The sequence below is a fragment of the Trachypithecus francoisi genome, unplaced genomic scaffold (genome assembly GCF_009764315.1).
Source record: "Trachypithecus francoisi isolate TF-2019V2 unplaced genomic scaffold, Tfra_2.0 Lachesis_group5, whole genome shotgun sequence".
In the NCBI taxonomy this organism is placed as follows: domain Eukaryota; kingdom Metazoa; phylum Chordata; class Mammalia; order Primates; family Cercopithecidae; genus Trachypithecus; species Trachypithecus francoisi.
This window is the reverse complement of record NW_022681470.1, coordinates 94,028,748-94,051,995: the sequence shown is the minus strand read 5'-3', so window position 1 is coordinate 94,051,995 and position 23,248 is coordinate 94,028,748. Positions and strand designations below refer to the sequence as shown.

Here is a 23,248-nt window from a genome sequence, read left to right as displayed (position 1 = left end):
TTAGAAATATCCCTGATATTTTTGACATTTTTAAAATGGCAAATCAATAGTCTATTTTCATCTTACTTTTGACTGGGTAAATATAAATGAAGCATATGAAGGTACCATTTTTTTTTGTTTGTTTTTTTGTTTTTTTTGAGAGGGAGTCTCACTCTGTCGCCCAGGCTGGGGTGCAGTGGCGGGATCTCAGCTCACTGCAACCTCTGCCTCCCGGGTTCACGCCATTCTCCTGCCTCAGCCTCCCGAGTAGCTGGGACTACAGGCACCCGCCACCTCGCCCGGCTAGTTTTTTGTATTTTTTAGTAGAGACGGGGTTTCACCGTGTTAGCCAGGATGGTCTCGATCTCCTGACCTCGTGATCCGCCCGCCTCGGCCTCCCAAAGTGCTGGGATTACAGGCTTGAGCCACCGCGCCCGGCCTGAAGGTACCATTTTTGAAAAGAAAATTATTTTTAGCTACAGTATCCCATGGTCTTCATCTAAAATAATAGTTTACTGCCTATCTCCTTCATTGACTTAAATGATTCTAAACCTATAGAAGACAATCCCTAACCTACTTCTACTCTTTTATAACTCATTCTCAATTATGGTCTTGAGTAAGCAGTAGAGTTCTCTCTTAATGTGGAACAGGAAAGACAATTTAAACATTCATATTTTCTTCAGAATGTGTTTTTATATAAAATCTTACAGTGGGAAGCAACATTTAAGTCATTTACTGTAAACTGCTGTCTAATTCATGAATCCTCACTATATACTCTAGAAATAAATTCACTACTTCACACAATAGTCTGTTTTACTTCTGGATAACCACTAAAGAGTTCTTCCTAACTATAAAATACTCATGAAAGAACTGAATAAATGTAAAGTTATACTGTATTTGTGGATAGGAAGACATAAAGATAATTTTCCCTAAGCAAATTTATAAATTTAATGTAATCTCAATAAAAATACCAACAGATTTCTTTGGCATTCAGAAAAATTGATTATAATGTTCAATGGGGAAAACAGATATGAAAGAATAGCTAGAAAAACCTAAAATGTAGAAAAGCCAGAAAATAACCATACCAAATATTATTTTTTAAAGCCCCAATCATTGAAACAGTATAGAAGCGACAAATGAAAAGACAAACCAATTAAACAGCACAGAAAACGTAAAACCAAATTCAAGCATGTATGAAAATGTACTGCATGGAAAATGCTACAATCTAGTTGTAAACTACAAAAATTCCATATGCATTTAACTACATCCTTTAACCCAGAAATCCTACTTTGAGGGTCTATCCAAGATACACTCTTAAAAATATAATGTCTGCACAAGGGTCCAAAATGCACCACTATTTTAATATTTTAAAAACCCTAAAAAATGCAAACAATTATCTACAGGAAACTGGCTGAATAAATTAAGGTACATCTGTACAATGGAATACTGAGAAACTGTCAACAAAAACAAAAGTAGGAGGAGTAGGAGACATCAATATAGTGCTATGGAGTGATTTCCAGGATATATTATTAAATGGAAAAAAGCAAGGTTGAGAACAATGGTTATAATATGCTATGCCTTATACATATAATATACCTTCTGTATAAGAAAGTGGGAATAAAGAATATGTATATGCATATTGATTATATTTTAAAATGGAATGAACCAAAGATTAGCAAAAATAGTGACTTACAAGAAAGTAAACAGGGATAGAAGCTAGACCTCTATGCATCTAACTTTATGGTTTTTAGTTTGGAAGTGTTTTACACAGTTATGACACAAAGTTATATATAATAAAGGAGAACATCCCAAATCTCTAAATAATAAAAACAACAGGCCGGGCATGGTGGCTCACGCCCGTAATCCCAGCACTTTGGGAGGCTGAGGCGGGCAGATCACCTGAGGTCAGGAGTTTAAGATCAGCCTGGCCAACATGGTGAAACCCCACCTCTACTAAAAATACAAAAATTAGCCGGGGGTGGTGGCATGTGCCTGTTAGCTACTCGGGAGGCTGAGGCAGGAGAATCGCTTGAACCTGGGAGGCAGAGGTTGCAGTGAGCAGAGATTGTGCCACTGCACTCCAGCCTGGGCTAAAGAGCAAGACTCTGTCTCAAAAACAAACAAACAAACAAAAAATTCATCTATTCAATATACAGAAAATTAGTTATATAAGTATATGAAAAATAATTATTTTGAATTACTATAAAACACAGTACTGAGAATCTACATCCTAAAATCTCAAAACATTACCCAAAAAAACAAACAAGCAAAAAACCCAGCCAGGCGCAGTGGCTCACACTTGTAATCTCATCACTTTGGGAGGCTGAGGTGCGCAGATCACCTGAGGTCCAGGAGTTTGAGACCAGCCTGGCCAACATGGTGAAATCCCATCTTTACTAAAACTACAAATAGTAGCTGGATGTGGTGGCGGGCACCTGTAATCCCAGCTACTTGGGAGGCTAAGGTATGAGAATTGCTTGAACCTGGGAAGGCGAGGTTGCAGTGAACCAAGATCGCGCCATTGCACTTTAGCCTAGGTGACAGAGCGAAGCTCCGTCTCAAAAAAAAAAAAAACCCAAAAAAACAAAACGCCAGGTGCAGTGGCTCATGCCTGTAATCCCAGCACTTTGTGAGGCCAAAACAGGTGGATCACCTGAGGTCAGGAGTTTGAGAGCAGCCTAACATGGTGAAACCCCGTCTCTACTAAAAATACAAAAATTAGCTGGGCATAGTGGCTCATACCTGTAGTCCCAGCTACTCAGCAGGCTGAAGCAATCACTTGAACCTGGGAGGGGGAGGTTGCAGTGAGCCAAGATAGCACCACTGCACTCCAGCCTGGGCAAAAGACCGAGACTCCGTCTCCAAAAAAAAAAAAAAAAAAAACCCCAAACCAAAAACCAAAGAATCTCTACCTCTCTCTCTCTCTTTTTTTTTTTTTTTTTTTTTTAAGAGATGGGGCCTTGCTCTGTCACTCAGGCTGGAGTGCAATGGCGCAGTCATAGCTCACTGCAGCCGTGAACTTCTGGGCTTAAGCCATCCTCTCCGGCCTCAGCCTTCTGAGTAGTTGGGCTAAAAGGCACAAGCCATCTTGCTCAGCAAAAGGAAGTGGTAAATTGCCCTCAGTGAGCATATTACTGGTAATACACAGAGTATAGTAATTCTGAATTTATATAGATAGATGACTAACAGATACATACATATAATAAGTAGCCATGTGAATATCACTAGGAACCAAAATGCTGGAAGAAAAAAACATACAGCTATAAAATCAAAGAAGTAAAAGGCTATAAGATAGAATTAAAAATATATGAAGTCTATTTACCTCTCTATCCAATAAAATGCCTACAAACATCGGCAACCCATTAGCAATGAAGCATAACCGTGGTCTCTAAATACCGTTTCCCATTAAAATGAACCAGGGCTCCTGCAGAAATGACTGTTTCCAAATATTAGACAAGAAACGTAAAAGATGATCCTAGTGACAGGTATATAACTCTAGTATCTTCACTTTGAACTAGTCACTATGTTTTTGTATTAAATTTCCCATAATGAAATGTGTTTATTGAATTAAAAAAAGTTCTTCCTAAGAGTAAAGTGAAATATACTTTTCTGCAACTTTCACTTACTGGTCCAAGTCTCACTTTCTAAAAATCAGAGTAAATCTAATTCCTCTTCTTCCCAATGGTTGTCAGACATTTGAACTCAACCAAAACATTTAACTTCCTGACTCAACAGTTTCACTTCTTTCTGATCATTTTCTGATGCAAGTGTTTAAGTTTGTAAATACCCTTCTTTACATGTGGCACCTAAAAATGAACACAATACATTCAGTACTTGATTGACTCAGAAAAAAGGGAACTATCTCTTCTTTTGGACTGGACCTTGTAATTTTGCCCAAGGGCAAACTGGCTTTGATAGTCTCATATACTCAGAAATTAAATAAACCCCACACACTTTCTTCACGTTATATTAAAGAATCCCAGGAAGGTGGGGAAGGTTAATAGGTACAAAAAATAAAAAAATAAAAAAAATAGAAAAAAATGAATAAACAAGACCTACTAATAATTGATAGCACAACAGTGTGACTATAGTCAATAATCATTTAATTGTACATTTTAAAATAACTAAAAGAGTATAACTAGACCGTGTGCAACACAAAGCATAAATGCTTGAGGGGATGAATACCTCATTCTCTATGATGTGATTATTACGCACTGCATGCCTATATCAAAACATCTCATGTATCCCACAAATACACTATGTATCCACAAAAATTAAAAATTAAACAAAAAACAATTCCCATTCATTACTTTTATAGTTACTTTTAAAAACAAATATTAAGTTTGTTTTAAATATTTTTAAACAGATTTATGCCTGAATATGACACTTCCAATTTTAAAAGTTATCCTTAAAAATGTGAACTATGATTACACACAATACCATGTATCACATGCAGTTAAAAAAAAAAAAACCCTGGCTGGGTGCAGTGGCTCATGCCTGTAATCCCAGCACTTTGGGAGGCTGATGTGGGCAGATCACCTGAAGTCAGGACTTTGAGACCAGCCTGACCAAGAGGGAGAAACCCCATCTGTACTGAAAATACAAAGTTAGCTGGGTATGATAGCACATGCCTGTAATCCCAGCTACTTGGAAGGCTCAGGCAGGATAATCGCTTGAACCCGGGAGGCAGAGGTTGCTGTGAGCTGATATCATGCTACTGCACTCCAGCCAGGGCAACAAGAATGAAACTCTGCCTCAAAAGCAAACAAACAAACAAACAAAAAGCCTCACAAACAACACTGAATTAATAGAGCCAGAAAAACAAAGTACATACTCTGACTTCATTTATATAAAGACCACAAAGAGGAAAAATGTATTATGATATTAAAAGTCAAAAAACTTGTTACTCCTGGTAAGGACAGTAATGAGAAAGAAGTCCAATGGGTTCTTACTGGGTGCTAGCAATGTCATACTACTTTTTTATTTCTTTTAAGATAGGGTCTCACTCTGTGGTCCAGGCTGGAGTGCAGTGACCTGATAATAACCTTCAACTTCTAAGCTTAAGTGATCCTCCCACCTCAGCCTCCCAAGTCTAGGACTGCAAGCACAAGCCACCACACCATGCCTGGCTAATTTTTTTTTTTTTTGGTAGAAATGAGGTCTTGCTTTGTTGCCCAGGCTAATCTCGAACTCCTCGAGGCTCTCATCTCGAAGCTCAAGTGATTTTTCCCTTAGCTTCCCAAAGTGCTGGGATTACAGAGGTGAGCCACCGCACCTGGCAAACACATTTCTTAAACTGAATGCTGGTTGTCTGATACGGCTGAGTTCATGAAAATTTGCTGAGCTGTTACATTTATGATAGGTATTTTTCTATATGTATGTTATACTTCAATAGGAAGTTATTTCTTAAATTCTGTCTAAAAGTAAAGTAGAAACATGTTCAGCTTCCTTAATTGGCTAATGAATGTGTTCAACCCTGGTTTATCACTTTTTTTTTTTCAAAATGGAGTCTTGCTCTATCGCCCAGGCAGGAGTGCAGTGGCGCAATCTTGGCTTACTGCAACCTGCGCCTCCTGGGTACAAGCAATTCTCTGCCTCAGCTTCACGAGTAGCTGGGATTACAGGAGCCTGCCACCATGCCCGGTTAATTTTTGTGTTTTTAGTAAAGATGCGGTTTCACTGTCTTGGCCAAGCTGGTCTTGAACTCCTGACCTCATGATCCACCTGTCTCAGCCTCCCAAAGTGCTGGGATTACAGGTGTGAGTGAGCCACTGTGCCTGGACTGGTTTTTCACTTTTACCAGAAATAAATATCTGAGAGAAATTAAAAGTAGTTTAAAACAGACTTCATATCCCACAGTAAATGGTCTATTACTAAATAAGGCACACAGACAATCTGATGTTGATTTCAAAAATCTTTTCTTCCAAATTCTGATACTATATAAAATAAATGAATGAGACAACATTAAGATTTTGAGGTCGGGTGTGGTGGTTCATGCCTGTAATCTCAGAACTTTGGTAGGCCGAGGTGGGCAGATCACGAGGTCAGAAGATTGAGACCATCCTGGCCAACATGGTGAAACTCCGTCTCTACTAAAAATACAAAAAAAAAAAAAAAATTAGCAGGCATGGTGGCGTGTGCCTGTAGTCCCAGCTACTCAAGAGGCTGAGGCAGGAGAATCACTTGAACCCAGGAGGCGGAGGCTGCAGTGAGCCGAGATCCATGCCACTGCACTCCAGCCTGGGCAACACAGCAAGACTCTGTCACCAAAAAAAAAAAAATCTTGAAAACTGTATTTGGTACTGATATTATCCTCTTACATTTGTAAGAACCCTTTAAAATGACTGATAAGAGGTACCACTTTAAGAGAATATATTATCAATTAGGCACCAAAAAAGATGCTGTATTAAAACATGACATTAAGCATGTAATTTTTTCCAACAGGAAAATAGCTTGATTCCAAATATAAAATATTTCATTTAAAAAAAAGAACCAAAGTATAAACAATACCTTTCATGAATAAACACTTTACATTCAGATATTTTACTGTATACATCAAAATAAACAAGTGTATTCTTTTATACAAATGGAGCCAACAATGCTTGCTGTTTTGTAGCCATTTGCTTTAAATGATATGACACTTTTATGTGTAAATAAATGAAAAGCTAGATGTTAAATTCAACAGTTTCACAATAGTTCATAATTCATAAAATTAACCACCTACTGACTATACTTAAATAGTTTCTGGCTTTTTGTTACTATAAATAATATGGTAGGCTGGGCACAGTGGCTCACACCTGTAATCCCAGCACTTTGGGAGGCCAAGGCGGGCAGATCATCAGGTCAGGAGTTCGAGACCAGTCTGATCAACATGGTGAAACACCCTCTCTACTAAAAATACAGAAAAATTAGCTGGGTGTGGTAGTGCGCGCCTGTAATCCCAGCTACTCAGGAGGCTAAGGCAGAACAATTGCTTGAACTTGGGAGGCAAAGGTTGCAGTGAGCTGAGATTGCGCCACTATACTCAAGCCGGGCAGACAGACCAAGGCTCCGTCTCAAGAACAAAAAAAAAAAAAGTCCGGGCGTGGTGGCTCACACCTATAATCCCAGCACTTTGGGAGGCCGAGGTGGGTGGATCATGAGGTCAGGAAATCGAGACCATCCTGGCTAACACGGTGAAATCCCGTCTCTACTAACAATACAAAAAATCAGCCAGGCATGGTGGCGGGCTCCTGTAGTCCCAGCTACTGGGGAGGCTGAGGCAGGAGAGTGGCATGAACCCAGGAGGTGGAGCTTGCAGTGAGCCGAGATGGCGCCACCGCACTTCAGCCTGGGCAACAGAGCGAGACTCCGTCTCAAAAAAAAAAAAAAAAAAGTCTTTCTTGCATGTAGTTGTCTAGTGTGTAACTAATGTATACACCCTTTGGCTCTGTAATTTCACCTTTAAAAATTTACCTGAAGGAAGTAATTGAACAACTATGCAAAGAAAAATGCAATTGGACGTTTACCATATTATTATTATTTTTATTTTTTATTTATTTTAATTTTATTTTATTTTTTGAGAAGGAGTCTCCCTCTGTCGCCCAGGCTGGAGTGCAGTGGCACCATCTCAGCTCACTGCAAGCTCCGCCTCCCGGGTTCACACCATTCTCCTGCCTCAACCTCCCGAGTAGCTGGATTACAGGCGCCCACCACCGCACCCGTCTAATTTTTTGTATTTTTAGTACAGACGGGGTTTCATCATGTTTGCCAGGATGGTCTCCATCTCCTGACCTTGTGATCTACCCGCCACAGTCTCCCAAAGTGCTGGGATTACAGACGTGAGCCACCAGGCCCGACCAAGAAAGACTTTCTATTCCCATTCAGTATTTAAGATGTCACAACCTTAAATAAAGACTTCCTGGGTTGGGCGCGGTGGCTCACGCCTGTAATCCTAACACTTTGGAAGGCCAAGGCAGGTGGGTCATTTGAGGTCAGGAGTTCCAGACCAGCTTGGCCAACATGGTGAAACCCCATCTCTACCAAAAATACAAAAAAATTAGCTGGAAGTGGCAGCACATGCCTGTAATCCCAGCTTCTTGGGGAGGCTGAGGCAGGAGAATTGCTTGAACCCAGGTTGCAGTGAGCAGAGATCGTGCCACAGCACTCCAGTCTGGGCGACACAGCCAGACTACATCTCTCTCTCACACACACACACACCACACACACACACACACACACCCCCCTTCTGGGCGACACAGCCAGACTACATCACACACACACACACCTTTCTGGCCAGGCGTGGTGGCCCGCACCTATAATCCCAACACTTTGGGAGGCTGAGGCAGGAGGATTACTTGAACCCACGAGTTTGAGACTACCCTGGGCAACACAGGGAGATCCCCTTCTCTTCAAAAAATAAATCTAAAAAATTAGCACAGTGGTGCATGCCTGTGTTTTCCGGTACATGGGAGGCTGAAGTGGAGAATGGCTTGAGCCAGGAGGTCAAGGCTGCAGTGAGCCATGATCACACCACTGCACTCTAACCTGGGAGACAGGCTAAGACCCTGATTTTTTATTGCATTTCTGTTTACATTTGACTTATCTATTATTCTAAATGTCTTTTCACATGATTTTGCTGGCCATCTGTATTTCTCCTGCGGTGAAAAGCTGTTCAAGATCCTGGTCCATATATTTTTCTAAATTGTGGAGATCATTTCTAATTTAGATGGGCCCTTAACATTTTACAAATAATACTCCTTTCTCACATATTGCACATTTTTCCCAATTTACCAGCTGTCTTTCACCTACTATTCTTCTTGAAGTTAAAACCTTAAACAAAAGTTTTTAAATTTTTTAATTAAAAAGTGAAAGGCCCAGGCTGGTCTCAAACACCTGGCCTCAAGCAATCTCCTGCTTCAGCCTCCCAAAGTGCTAGGATTACAGGTATGAGCCACCATGCCTCACCAAAATCTTTTATGTATTCAAATACTTATGAAAAACTGTACTAATTACCTCACATATTCCTTACAACCACCATATAGTGCAATTACTATAATCATCCTCATTTAAAAGATTAAAGAATGGTTTAGATACTAGCTAACTTGCTCAAGGTCACTTAACCAGTAAATGATTAAGAAATAATTTAAACATAGTCTGATTTCATAACTAAAGTTCTTAACCACTGTATTAAATAAAATAGTCTCTTTATAAGTTTTTTTTTCTCTCTCTCTCTTTCTCTCTCATTTTTTTTGAGACTGAGTTTAGCTCTATCACCCAGGCTGGAGTGCAGCGGCTCAATCTCAGTTCACTGCAACCTCCGTCTCCTGGGTTCAAGCAATTCTTGTGCCTCAACCTCCCGAGTAGCTGGGTTTACAGGGACCCGCCACCATGCCTGGCTAATTTTTGTATTTTTAGTAGAGATGGGGTTTCACCGTGTTGGCCAGGCTGGTCTCAGACTCTGGACCTCAAGCGATCCACTCACCTCAGCTTCTCAAAGTGCTAGGATTACAGGCGTGAGTCACTGCGCCCACCTCTCTTTTTCATTCATGAAAAAATATATTTCAGCCTAAGGTGGAATATAGTTTTGTTTACTTTTTTTTTTTAAATGGAGTTTCGCTCTTGTTGCCCAGGCTGGAGTGCAATGGCAAGATCTTGGCTCACCGTAACCTCCGCCTCCCAGGTTGAAGCGATTCTTCTGCCTCAGCCTCCCGAGTCGCTGGGATTACAGGAATGTGAAACCCTGCCTGGCTAATTCTGTATTTTTAGTAGAGACGGAGTTTCTCTATATTGGTCAGGCTGGTCTCGAACTCCTGACCTCAGCCACCAGCCTTGGCCTCCCAAAGTGCTGGGATTACAGGCGTGAGCCACCACGCCCAGTCTTGTTTTCTTATACTTGAAAAAATCATGTCCTCCTAAAGACGACAATCTTCACTACACTTTCAATTAATTATTTTTTGGTTTCTTTTCGTTTTTACTTTACTTGCCATGTTAAATTCTAAAAATATAATCTGGAGGTAGGGAAAGCAGCCTTTATTCCAAAAGATTTGCTCATTGTTCTAAGAACATTACTCATTTCATGCCCATTGATTATTTATAATTAATGTAATGTAATAAATAACATTACATATTCTTATTCATATTTGGATCTTACTCTAAGTTATTAAGGTTTTGTTTAATTCATATTTATGCGTATTCTTATGCCACTAATATATAGATACTAAAACTTCATAATAACGTTTGAATACCTGAAAAGAATTAGGTTTTTTTTCTTGTATTCCTAAAGAAATTCCCTATTTTATTTACAACATTACTGAGATTTAATTCACATGCCATAAAATTCACCTTGTTTTTGTTTGAGACAAGGCCTGGTTCTGTTGCCCAGGCTAGAATACAGTGTCAATCCCAGCTTACCGCAACTTTTACCCCCTCAGGTTCTAGCCAACATCCCACCTCAGCCTCTCAAGTAGCTGGGATCACAGGAATGCAACACCATGCCTGGCTAATTTTTTCTAGAGATTAGACTCTCACTTTCTTGCCCAGGCTGGTCTCGAACTCCTGAGCTCAAGCGATCTGCCTACCTCAGCCTCCCAAAGTGTTGGAATTACAGGCATGTGCCATTGCACCCAGCCAAATTCACCCTTCTAAAGTGGACAATTCAGTGTTTTTTTTTTTTTTTTTTTTTTTAACGACAGCTACAGAATTGTGCAAATATCACCACTACTTCACTACTTTAATAACATTTTCATCAGGCTGTTTTTCCATATGTATACTTCCTCATAAACTTGAGATATGACTGAAGTTTTTAAAAAACCTCACATGGGCCGGGCGCGGTGGCTCAAGCCTGTAATCCCAGCACTTTGGGAGGCCGAGACGGGCGGATCACAAGGTCAGGAGATCGAGACCATCCTGGCTAACACGGTGAAACCCCGTCTCTACAAAAAATTACAAAAAACTAGCCGGGCGAGGTGGTGGGCGCCTGTAGTCCCAGCTACTCGGGAGGCTGAGGCGGGAGAATGGCGTAAACCCAGGAGGCGGAGCTTGCAGTGAGCTGAGATCCGGCCACTGCACTCCAGCCTGGGCGACAGAGCGAGACTCCGTCTCAAAAAAAAAAAAAAAAAAAACCTCACATGATTTTAACTATGTATTTTAATATAGAAAAACATATCCTGACATTAACTTTAGCTCTATAATAACAAAGTAATGTATTTAGTCAAGCTTTTTTGTGTTTCTGGGTATTTATCTATATAAGTCCTAAACATGTGCTGTTAAATGTATTTCTAAGTATTTCATAGATTCTGCTGCTTCTTTCATTAATAAATTCTTTTTGCTGTTATAGAATACTTTCTTTTTTTTTTTTTTTTTTTTTTTGAGGCGGAGTCTTGCTCTGTCGCCCAGGCTGGAGTGCAGTGGCCGGATCTCAGCTCACTGCAAGCTCCGTCTCCCGGGTTCCCGCCATTCTCCTGCCTCAGCCTCCCAAGTAGCTGGGACTACAGGCACCCGCCACCTCGCCCGGCTAGTTTTTTGTATATTTAGTAGAGACGGGGTTTCACTGTGTTCGCCAGGATGGTCTCGATCTCCTGACCTTGTGATCCGCCCGTCTCGGCCTCCCAAAGTGCTGGGATTACAGGCTTGAGCCACCGCGCCCGGCCTAGAATACTTTCTAACTATAACTGATAGTATTCAAGAATGCTTCATTTTATTTTATAATATTAAATTCTTGCTTCAACAAGAATTCGTTTTTTCAGGCCAGGTATGGTGGCTCACGCCTGTAATCCCAACACTTTGGGAGGCCGAGGCAGGAGGATCACGTGAGGTTGGGAGTTCAAGACCAGCCTGGCCAACATGGTGAAACCTATCTCTACTAAAAATACAATAATAATAATAATAATAATAATTAGCTGGGTGTTGCATTGTGTGCCTGCAATCCCAGCCACGTGGCAGGCTGAGGCAGAATAGCTTGAACCAGGCAGGTGGAGACTGCAATGAGCTGAGATCGTGCCACTGCACCCCAGCCTGGGGGATAGAGCAGGACTCCATCTCCAAAAAAAAAGAAAAGAAAAAAAAAAAAAAACCTTTTTTTTCCAGCAAGTATTTACTAAGTACCTACTATTGAGCACTGAGGATAGCAGCAGTTTAAAAAAAAATCCAAAGACACCTTCCTCCATGGACATGTCATTGTAACGCATGAGCAAAGCAGAGAAAATAAGTAAAATATTTGGTACATCACATGACAAAATACACTATGGAGAAAATTAGAGCATGGAAGAATTGAAAAGACCAGGGATGGAAAGAATTTACAATGTTAAAACAGGCTGTCAGGAAGGTTCTGATTGAAAACTCATTTGTGCAGAAATCAAAAGGAGGTGAAAGGCAAAGATGGATCCATGCAGGTATGTGGGGGAAAAACAGGAACCAAGAAAGCAAAGGCCCTGAGCCAGGAGCTTGTCTCTTTAAAGAACAATAAATAATCCAGGTTTGCAATACTAGAGTAAGCAAGAGAAGAATAATGTGGCAGGTGGTAGGAAAAGGGACATATTTCAGTCCAAGAAAGAGGAAGCCATTGGAAGATTTTATGAAGAAGAGGTATATGACCTGACCATTCATTCAACAATATTTATTGGTACCTACTCATTGTTGTGGATATGTCAAGGAAAAGACAGACAACGATCCCCATTCTCATACAACTTATATTGCGGAGAGAAGGACAATAAAGAAAAACACAAAAAAACTTTTAAAGATTATTATTTGTTAGAAGGTGGCAAGGGTTATGGGATAAACACCAAGTGAATACTAGGAGAGGGCTTACAAAATTCATTAGGCAATTAGGTTATGTTTCGATGATCAGCTAACATTTTAGTAATGACAGAAGTGATGAAATTATTAACAGGAGCATAAAGAATGCCAGAGTGGCAGGATTTGACCAACTGACTTGGGAAAATAATAAGTGCTCAGAGGCTGGGAGCAGTGGCTCACATCTGTAATGTGAGCACTTTGGGAGGCTGAGGTGGGCAGACCACGAGGTCAGGAGTTCGAGACCAGTCTGACCAACATGGTGAAACCCCATCTCTACTAAAAATACAAAAATTAGCCGGGTGTGGTGGTGCGTGCCTGTAATCCCAGCTACTCAGGAGGCTAGGGCAAAAGAATCGTTTGAACCCGGGAGGCAGAGGTTGCAGTGAGCCAAGATCACGCCACTGCACTTCAGCCTGGGCAACAGAGTGAGACTAGGTCTCAAAAAAAAAAAAAAAAAGGTACTCAGAGAGGGGTACACATCACGGAGACTGTTGTAGACTGTTTTTAAAGGCTTGAGATTTTACTCTGAATGAAATGGGGAAGCACGGTGGGGGGTTCAGCAGAAGAGCGGTATGATCTCAAATCTCCAAATGGTCCCTCTAGCTACTCTCCTGGTAAAGTTTCAAGGGTAGAAGCTCACAGCCTTGCTGGCAAGCTACATACTTATTTTGACAAGACTTAGACTTGAGGGTAGTGACTCAGATGAAGGTAGAAACAGTGGAAGTGATGACAGATAACAGACTGTGTTATATTTTTACTGCACAAAAATACAGTAAAAGAGGAAGACTGAAAATGATGATCAGGAGTTTAGTTTGAGACACGTTAAAATTGAAATACTAAACATCAAAGTAGAGAAGGAGAAGAAGAAAGATTCAGATTTGGAAGTCAACAGCATATTGACATTTAAAAGCTTGAGACTGGACATAACCAAGTGAGGGTGAATGTAAACCGAACAGTAAACTAAAGACTGATAACACCAAGGTATTGTAACATTAAAGATCAGGAAGAATGAGAAGCCGGGAAAAAAAAGAGAGAAAGAGAATGAATGTGTGGTATCTTGGAACCCAAATGAAGCACATATTTCCAGGAGTGACAAATGCTGCTGACAAGCAGAAATTAGAACATACATTTGTTTGTTGGATCATTGGTAATCATGCAACAGCAGTTACTTTATTATTATGGAGCAAAAACCTGATTGAAATGGGTTTGAAAGAGAATGGAAAGAGAAATCTAAAAGGTAAGTTTAGAATAGCAAGGGAAACAGTGAAGTGGGGTGACACCTAGATGATGAAGTAGAATCAAAGTACAGTGTGTGTTACCTAACAATGGGGATAAATTCTAAGAAATGTCTCTAAGAAATGTGATTTTTGTCATTGTATGATCATAGCGTGTAATTACACAAATCTAGATGATATAGCCTGCCACACACCTAAGCTATGTGGAATAGCCTATTGCTCCTAGGCCACTAACCTGTACAGCATGGTACTGTACTGAATACCACAGATCACTGCCAAAAAAAAAAATAGGATTTTTATATATAAACATAGAAAAGGTACAGTAAAAATATGGTATAAAAGATAAAAATCTACTTATAGAAGATACAAGTACACCTGTATAGGGTACTTACCATGAATAGAGCTTGCAAGACTATACGACACTCTGGGAAAGCCAGTGAATGCTCAGTGAATGTAAAGGGCTAGGACATTACTGTACACTACTGTTGACTTTATAAACACCGAACACTTAAGCTATACTAAATTTTTAAAAATTTCCCTTCATCAATAATAAATTCATCTGGCTGGGCACAGCAGCTCACTCCTGTAATCCCAGCACTTTGGGAGTCTGAGGCCAGGGGATCACTTGAGGTCAGGAGTTTTAGAGACCAGCCCGGAAAACATGGCAAAACACTGTTTCTACTAAAAATACAAAAATCAGCTGGACATGGTGGCGGGAGCCTGAAATCTCAGCTACTCGGGAGTGTGAGGCAGGAGAATTACTTGAACCCAGGAGGCACAGCCTGCAGTGAGCCGAGATCATGCCACTGCACTCCAGCCTGGGAGACACAGGAGACTCTGTCTCAATAAAAAATAAATAAATAAAATAAAACAAATTAACCTTAGATTACTTTTTTACTTTATTGCCTTTTAAATTTATTTATTTATTTATTTATTTATTTATTTATTTATGAGACAGAGTCTCGCTCTGTCGCCCAGGCTGAAGTGCAGTGGCCGGATCTCAGCTCACTGCAAGCTCCGTCTCCCGGGTTCACGCCATTCTCCTGCCTCAGCCTCCTGAGTAGCTGGGACTGCAGGCACCCACCAACACTTCCGGCTAGTTTTTTTGTATTTTTAGTAGAGGCGGGGTTTCACCGTGTTAGCCAGGACAGTCTCAATCTCCTGACCTCGTGATCCGCCCGTCTCGGCCTCCCAAAGTGCTGGGATTACAGGCTTGAGCCACCGCACCTGGCCTAAATTTTTTTATTTTGACTCTTTTGTAGTAACAGCTTAAAATGCAAACATACAGCTGTACAAAATCTTTTTTGTATCTTTACAATTATTTATTTAAAGATTTTTAAATTTATTTTTACCTTTTCAACTTTCTTGTTAAAAACTAAAACACAAACATTAGCTTAAGTCTACACAGGGTCAGGATCATCAAGACATCATTAGGTGACAGGAATTTTTCAGCTCCATTATACTCTTATGGGACCACCAAAATGTGATCTGTCATTGATCCAAACATGATTACGCAGCACACAACTGTAGTTTCTTCTGAATGTGAGAAATGACATCTTTGTCTTCTCAAAGAAAATATAGCCATAAAAAGAAAAAAGGCATGCACTCATGAAGTTTAATATATATGGATGTATGTATATGTGCATATGGAAAGATAAATCTACTACAGAACTACCCAGTTCTAATGGAATTGACTGAATAATTTCATCTTTCATCCTCTGATTTGAAATGCTACACTTCCCATGTACTAAATCCTCACATATACATGAGTCTACTACTAGTTTTTATTTTCTTCTTCCTTTTTCTTTCTGAGACAGGGTCTTGCTCTGTCACACAGGCTGGAGTTCAGTGGCAAGAACATGGCTCATTGTAGCCTTGACCTCCTGGGCTCAAGCAATCCTTCCACCTCAGCCTCCTGAGGAGCTGGGACCACAAGCATGTGTAATCATGCTTGGCTAATTTTTTTTTTTTTTTTAAATTTTTGTAGAGAGGGGGTCTCACTATGTTGCCCAGGCTGGTCTCGAACTCCTGGGCTCGGGCAATTCTCCTGTCACAGCCTCCCAAAGTACTGAGATTACAGGTGTGAGTCACCGTACCCAGCCAATTACTAGATTTTCTATTTGGCGTCAGTGCTTTTCTGTCTGCCCGTGCACCACAACCACAATATTCTAACCCTTTTAATTTTTGTTTTATTATCTAATAAGCCTGATTTCTAGTTATTGTTCTTTTCAGAAAAGTTCTGGCTACTCTTGCTTATTTTTCCATATAAACCTTATAAGTAACTTATCTAGTGCCAATTTGATTTGTTCAAAATTCTGATTCTTAAATTTGCAGATACCCAGAAGAAGTGAAAGCAGGAACTGGAACAGGTATTTGAAAATCCATGTTCATGGCAGCATTAGTTAGTCACAATAGCCAAAAGCAGGTTGCTTCACAGTCCATCAACGGATGAACAAATGAAATGTGGTATATACAACTAACTCTTGAACAACAGAAGTTTGAACTGTGCAGGTCATAGCATATAGAGATTTTCTTCCACCTCTGCTACCCCTGAGACAGCAAGACCAACCCCTACTCTTCCTCCTTGGCCTGTTCAAACTGAAGACGATGAGGATGACAACCTTATCAACTTCCACTTAATGAACAGTGTAAATATACAATTTTCTATTCTATAACTTACTTTACTATAAGAATATAATAAATAATACATATATAAAATATATGTTAACAGGCTATGTTATCGTTAAGGCTTCTGGTCAACAGTAGACTATAAGGAGTTAAGTTCTGGGGGAGTCAAAAGTTATACTTGGATTTTCAACTGTGTGTGGAGTCGGTGCCCATAACTTCAGCATTGTTGAAGGGTCAACTGCACACACAATGGAATATTATTCAGCCATAAAAGAAGAAAATCTTTTTTAATTTTTTTTTTAGATGGAGTCTCACCGTGATGCCCAGGCTGGAGTGCAGTGGCGTGATCTTGGCTCACTGCGAGCTCTACCTCCGGGGTTCATGCCATTCTCCTGCCTCAGCCTCCTGAGTAGCTGGAACTACAGGTGCCCACCACCATGCCCGGCTGATTTTTTTTGTATTTTTAGTGGAGACGGGGTTTCACCATGTTAGCCAGGATGGTCTCGATCTCCTGACCTCGGGATCTGCCTGCCTCAGCCTCCCAAAGTGCTGGGGTTACAGGCATGAGCCACCTGCCCGGCCAAAAGAAGAAAATTCTAAGGAATGCCAAAACATGAATAAACTTTTAAAGATATTATGCTAAGTGAAATAAGCCAGTCATCAGCGGACAAATATTGCATGATTCCACTTACATATGAGATAACCAGAACAGTCAAATTCATAAAGACAGAAAACAGAATAGTGGCTGCAAGGGGCTTCTGGGAGGGGTTAACAGGGGAGTCACTGTTTAATAGAAACAAAATTTCAGTTGGAGAAGATTTTTTTAAATTGTAGAGAAGAACGGATGGTGAGGGCTGCAAAACAATGTAAATGTACTTAATGCTGCCTCAGCCTCCGGAGAAGATGGGACTACAGGGACACGCCACCATGCATGGATAGTATTTTTTGGGTTTTTTTTTGTTCGTTTTTTTGTTTTTTGTTTTTTGAGGCAGAGTTCTGCTTTTATTGCCCAGGCTGGAGTGCAATAGTTTGATCTCGGCTCACTGCAACCTCTGCCTCCCGGGTTCAAGCAATTCTCCTCCCTCAGCCTCCCAAGTAGCTGGGATTACAGGTGTGTGCCACCACACTCCGTTAATTTTGTAGTTTTAGTAGAGATGGGGTTTCTCCATGTTGGTGAGGCTGATCTTGAACTCCCGACCTCAGGTAATCCGCCTGCCTCAGCCTCCCAAAGTGCTGAGATTACAGGCATTAGCCACTGTGCCCAGTCAGCCTGGCTAGTTTTTTAAAATGTTTTGTAGAAACAGGGTCTCTCTATGTTGCCCAGGCTGGTCTTGAACTCCTTGGCATCAGCCACTGTGCCTGACCCAGAAAACACTTTCAAGAAAAGTACAACACTTTCAGTTTGTGGCATATAATCAAAAGAGAACCAAAACATCTGAGAACAAGAGTAAAAATAAAATGCTAAACAGAAATATTAAATAAAATTAAACACATAGGTCAAGAATATATTTTAATAGAAAGTCACCAAATATTTTCTTTTCAAAAGCAGACCACAATGGGCTTTTCTTAAATTATAAAACCATTAGATGCTGAACTTGAATTTTATATTCCACACTGAAGCCCAAATTCTATCCTCATTATATTGCCTTCATAGGATCAAGAGTAAGCCAAAACATGTTACTAGTATGTTTAATTTTTTAAAAAAATTATAAAATAATGGCAATACTAACATAGAAATCATCATATGATGTAAACTTCACCAGCCAAGAAGTTCTTCTTGCTATATATAATTAAAGGAATAGATATAAGGTGCCAATTTGTCCCAGTGGCAGAGGACAAAAAGTCTTCAGGGTCTTTTTAACACCTCTTTTATTCCGAACATGAAAAACCTCTGCAATAGCACATATCTGACTTCATCTATAGTCTTTCTCACAGGATTTCTCCCTATCCCTATCTAACTAGTTATGAAAGAGGTACAATTTTGAACTATGTACTCAGTGATTTTAACTCACAAAGCGAGGTTAGACAGGCAACTTTTCTTTCATCATTAAAAGTTTTTATCTTGTCTTTCTCATAATGAACTCTGACAAAAGTTCCAGGTTTTGTCATCTTATCATATAGGACCTTTAATTCTGATGTCTCTCAAAAAGCTTGCATTCATTTCCACACAGCTGTATCTCAAAATTAATTAGTAATGTGTAACTATCGAGCAGCCATATGTGAGGATCTCTGGAGTGATTTACAATCATTAAAATGAAATCAAAGATATGAGCAGACAACCATAAAAAGCAGTATATGAATTAGTGAGTCAAAGTAATGATATTTAAGCTTAATTCTCTGGGACTAAAGAAGATATGCCTTCTAACAATTTGGTTCAATAATGATTTTTTTTCCATTAGCAAGATCAATAACGAAATGAGAAACATTCACATTCACCATTAAAACAAACCACAATACAGACTCCAGCAGATATCCTAGATATGAAAGTGAACTCTTCAATCAGCCAAATGCAGTACTGATTAGAGAAGTTCCTACTACATAATGAAATCGAGAATTGAGGATGAACCTGATTAAACTAATTACAGTAGTTTTAATCTTCCTGGCACATTTATAGCAGAGGCTGCAGAGCTCAATGGCAGGGATTTGCTCTGCCCTTCCATTTAAGGGAGCTCATGCTTCCATATTAGAAGTTATTTTGGGAAAAGAGTGACACCCTGTTTTATCTCCAAGGCTTTAGGACAGATCACAGCCCCTTAGCTGTCTATTTTGTGTATGTAAAGGGGGAAAAAAGATTTTACTGAAAGGTGAAGATTCAGGATATTTTGCATAATTGCTGCTGCCATGAAGAAGCTGGGCTCTGTGCCAACTGTTCTCTTCTCTACCATAAACATACCTCTAGCTTCAGCAGCTTTTAAAGTAAACAATCAAGATGAAGGTAAGACAACAGAATACATCACAGCAAGACTTAGAGATACCTATATACAATCAGGTCTTCTTGCTTGAATAGCATTTGTCAACAAGAACATGGAAGTGAAAACGTAGCAGTCAAATAATGTACACATGCATTCTGGACCTTTTCATAAATAGGCATAAGGAAAAAAAAAAGCACTCAGAAATGGCACCCAGCCCATAGGGCATAGGTAAGATGACAGACTGCCGGTATTCTCCTACTAACAAGTCTCAAATTCTCTGGTAAGAGCTAAGGAGCCTAGATTAGGCGTGGTATCTCACCTGTAATCCCAGGATTTTGGGAGGCTGAGGCATGCAGATCACTTGAGGCCAGGAGTTTGATACGAACCTGGTCAACATGGGGAAACCCTGTCTCTGCTAAAAATACAAAATTAGCCAAACATGGTGGCACATGCCTGTAATCTCAGCTACTCAGGAGACTGAGGCATGAGAATCACTTGAACCTGGGAGGTAGAGGTTGCAATGAGCTGAGATTGCACCACAGCACCCCAGCCTGGGTGACAGAATGAGACTCTGTCTCTAAATAAATAAATAAATAAATGAAAAGAAACAATTACAAAAAAAAAAAAAGAGCTAAGGAGCCTAAACACAAACAATTGGTTTAAAAAATAAAAATGAGGCCGGGCGCGGTGGCTCAAGCCTGTAATCCCAGCACTTTGGGAGGCCGAGACGGGCGGATCACGAGGTCAGGAGATCGAGACCATCCTGGCTAATACGGTGAAACCCCGTCTCTACTAAAAATACAAAAACTAGCCGGGCGAGGTGGCGGGCGCCTGTAGTCCCAGCTACTTGGGAGGCTGAGGCAGGAGAATGGCGGAAACCCAGGAGGCGGAGCTTGCAGTGAGCTGAGATCTGGCCACTGCACTCCAGTCCGGGCGACAGAGCGAGACTCCGCCTCAAAAAAAAAAAAATAAATAAAAATAAAAATAAAAATAAAAATAAAAATGAAACAAAAGGCAGTTGGATAAACAATACTCTATAGTACTAATAATAAAATTGTTTGACTTGGGCTCATATGGTACCACCTATTAGAGGTAAGTCATTAAGATGTGTTAAACTCTTTCAAAAGGTGTTTGACATCTAAAAATATTTCTTTCTTCCTTATTTTTTACATCAGAAATGGGGTCTCATTATGTTGCCAAGGCTGGATTTGAACTCCTGGCCTCAAGCAATCCTCCTGCCTCAGTCTTCTGAGTAACTGGAATTACAAGCCTGAGTCACCATGCCCAACTTCAAAATGTTTTCTTAAACTAAGACTATTTTCAGATTTTTTAATTATTTATTATATATTGTCTCACTCTGTCGCCAAGACTGGAGTGCAGTGGCATGATCTCAGCTCACTGCAACCTCCACCTCTTGAGTTCAAGCGATTCTCCTGCTTCTGCCTTCCAAGTAGCTGGGACTACAGGTGCATGCCACCATGCCCGGCTAATTTTTGTATTTTTAGTAGAGACAGGGTTTCGTCATGTTGGCCAGGCTGGTTTCGAACTAGTGGCCTCAAGTGATCTACCATGCCCAGCTGACTTTCAGATGTTTTTAAATGGAGATACCATAGACAGGTTCACTTATCATTATGTGCCATAATAAAATACTTAAGGCCAGGCATGGTGGCTCACGCCTGTAATCCCAGCACTTTGGAAAGCCAAAGCAGGTGATCACTTGAGGCCAGGAGTTCAAGACCAGCCTGGCCAACATGGGGAAACCCCATCTCTACTTAAAATACAAAAATTAGCTGGGCGTGGTGGCAGGCGCCTGTAATCCCAGCTACTTGGGAGGCTCAGGCAGAAGAATTGCTTTAACTGCGGAGACAGAGGTTGCAGTGAGCCACAATTGCGCCACTGCACTCCACCTTGGATGACAGAGCAAGACTGTCTCAAAAAGTAAATTAAAAATTAAAATAAAAAATAAAAATAAAATACTTAAAGGGAAGATTTTGTTTGACCTTTTATAAAATAAATGGGTTTTTCTTTCTCTTTTTTTTTTTTTTTTGAGACAGTTTTGCTCTGTCACAAGGCTGGAATGCAGTAGCACAATCTCAGCTCACTGAAATCTCCACCTCCCGGTTTCAAGTGATCATCATGCTTCATCCTCCCGAGTAGCTGGGACTACAGGTGCGTGCCACCATGCCTGGCTAATTTTTATATTTTTAGTAGAGACTGGGTTTTACCATGTTGACCAGGCTGGTCTTGAACTCCTGACCGCGGGTGATCTGCCCACCTTGGCATCCGCAAATTCTTAAAAATAGCAATCTACAGACTGTTTTATTTATTCAATTTCTGAGACAGACTTTTGCTCTGTTGCCAGGCTGGAGTGCAGTGGCGCAATCTCGGCTCACTGCAACCTCCACCTCCCGGGTGCAAGCGATTCTCCTGCCTCAGCCTCCCGAGTAGCTGGGACTACAGGCACATGCCACCATGCCCAGCTAACTTTTGTATTTTTAGTAGAGACGGGGTTTCACCATGTTGGCCAGGATGGTCTCGATCTATTGACCTCGTGATCTGCCCGCCTCAGCCTCCCAAAGTGCTGGGATTATAGGCATGAGCCACTGCACCTGGCCTAGAGATTGTTTTAAATAGGCATGAAGTTTTACTATGTATTTTTAGCAAATGAGAGAAGAGGAAATATTTGAGTAATACCGTTATGACTTTTTCTTTCTTTCTTTCTTTTTTTTTTTTGAGACGGAGCCTCACACTATCACCTGGGTTGGAGTGCAATGGAACTATCTCGGCTCACTGCAACCTCCGCCTCCCGGGTTCAAGCAATTCTCCTGCTTCAGCCTTCCGAGTAGCTGGGATTACAGGCACACGCCGGCACGCGCCACCACGCCCAGGAGATTTTTCGTATTTTTAGTAGAAATGGGGTTTCACCATGTTGCTCAGGATAGTCTCAATCTCTTGACTTCATGATTCTCCTGTCTTGGCCTCCCAAAGTGCTGGGATTACAGGCATGAGCCACCGCGCCTGGCCGACAGCATATTTAAAAGCAACATCTTAGGAATAAGGAAATAAATCCACAATCTCAAGCTATATTTTAAGCACTGTATTTTTGGTAATGATGATGGTGTTTGTTTTATGCTTACAGATCTTGTCTTCAGTCTTACTGAACTGTTTTTAAAGCATTTTCTGTGTTGCTCATAAAAAGCAAAAACTTAAAAGATCCCCCTGACACTCAAGGAGCCAAAGAAATAGAGAAATCAATTAATAATTATTATATAATATGCTATATATTAAAAACAGAAAAATATGCAATAGAAACACAGAGGATAGAGTAACTAACTTCCTGGAAAGGTTCAAGGAACATTTCACAGAATTGGGGGATGTCTAAGCTGAGTCTTTCCATTCCCTCATACTCCTTCCTTTCTCTATTGCACAGTGAAACTTTTTTATCCTTTTTGCTTTTTATTTAAAAATTTAGTAATTAAATTTGATAATTAAATTAAGATAAATTAAATTATCTTAAATTTAAGATAAATGAAGATAAATGAGAAAAATTAAATCATTTTTCTCATTTATCTTAGGTAATTTTAGTTATCGAGGTTGAGACAAATATAATTTTTAAGAGTTACCAAGTATGCTTAGGGGAATTTCCACATTTCGTAATTCCTAACCTTCATAATTGCCCTAACCGTTATAATCAACAAACAGCTTAGAAAGAAAGATTAC

The 23,248-nt window shown here is 40.3% G+C and overlaps 1 protein-coding gene and 1 long non-coding RNA gene across 2 annotated transcripts in view; both read right to left on the bottom strand.

Moving 5' to 3' along the window:
• ASH1L (ASH1 like histone lysine methyltransferase) overlaps positions 1–23,248 on the bottom strand; it is a 233,924-nt gene that overhangs the window by 155,242 nt on the left and 55,434 nt on the right.
• LOC117074563 lies at positions 10,108–11,295 on the bottom strand. The gene is made up of 2 exons (XR_004433619.1): positions 11,083–11,295; positions 10,108–10,771 (listed from the first exon to the last, which is right to left on the bottom strand). It is a non-coding gene; the product is annotated as an uncharacterized LOC117074563 (long non-coding RNA).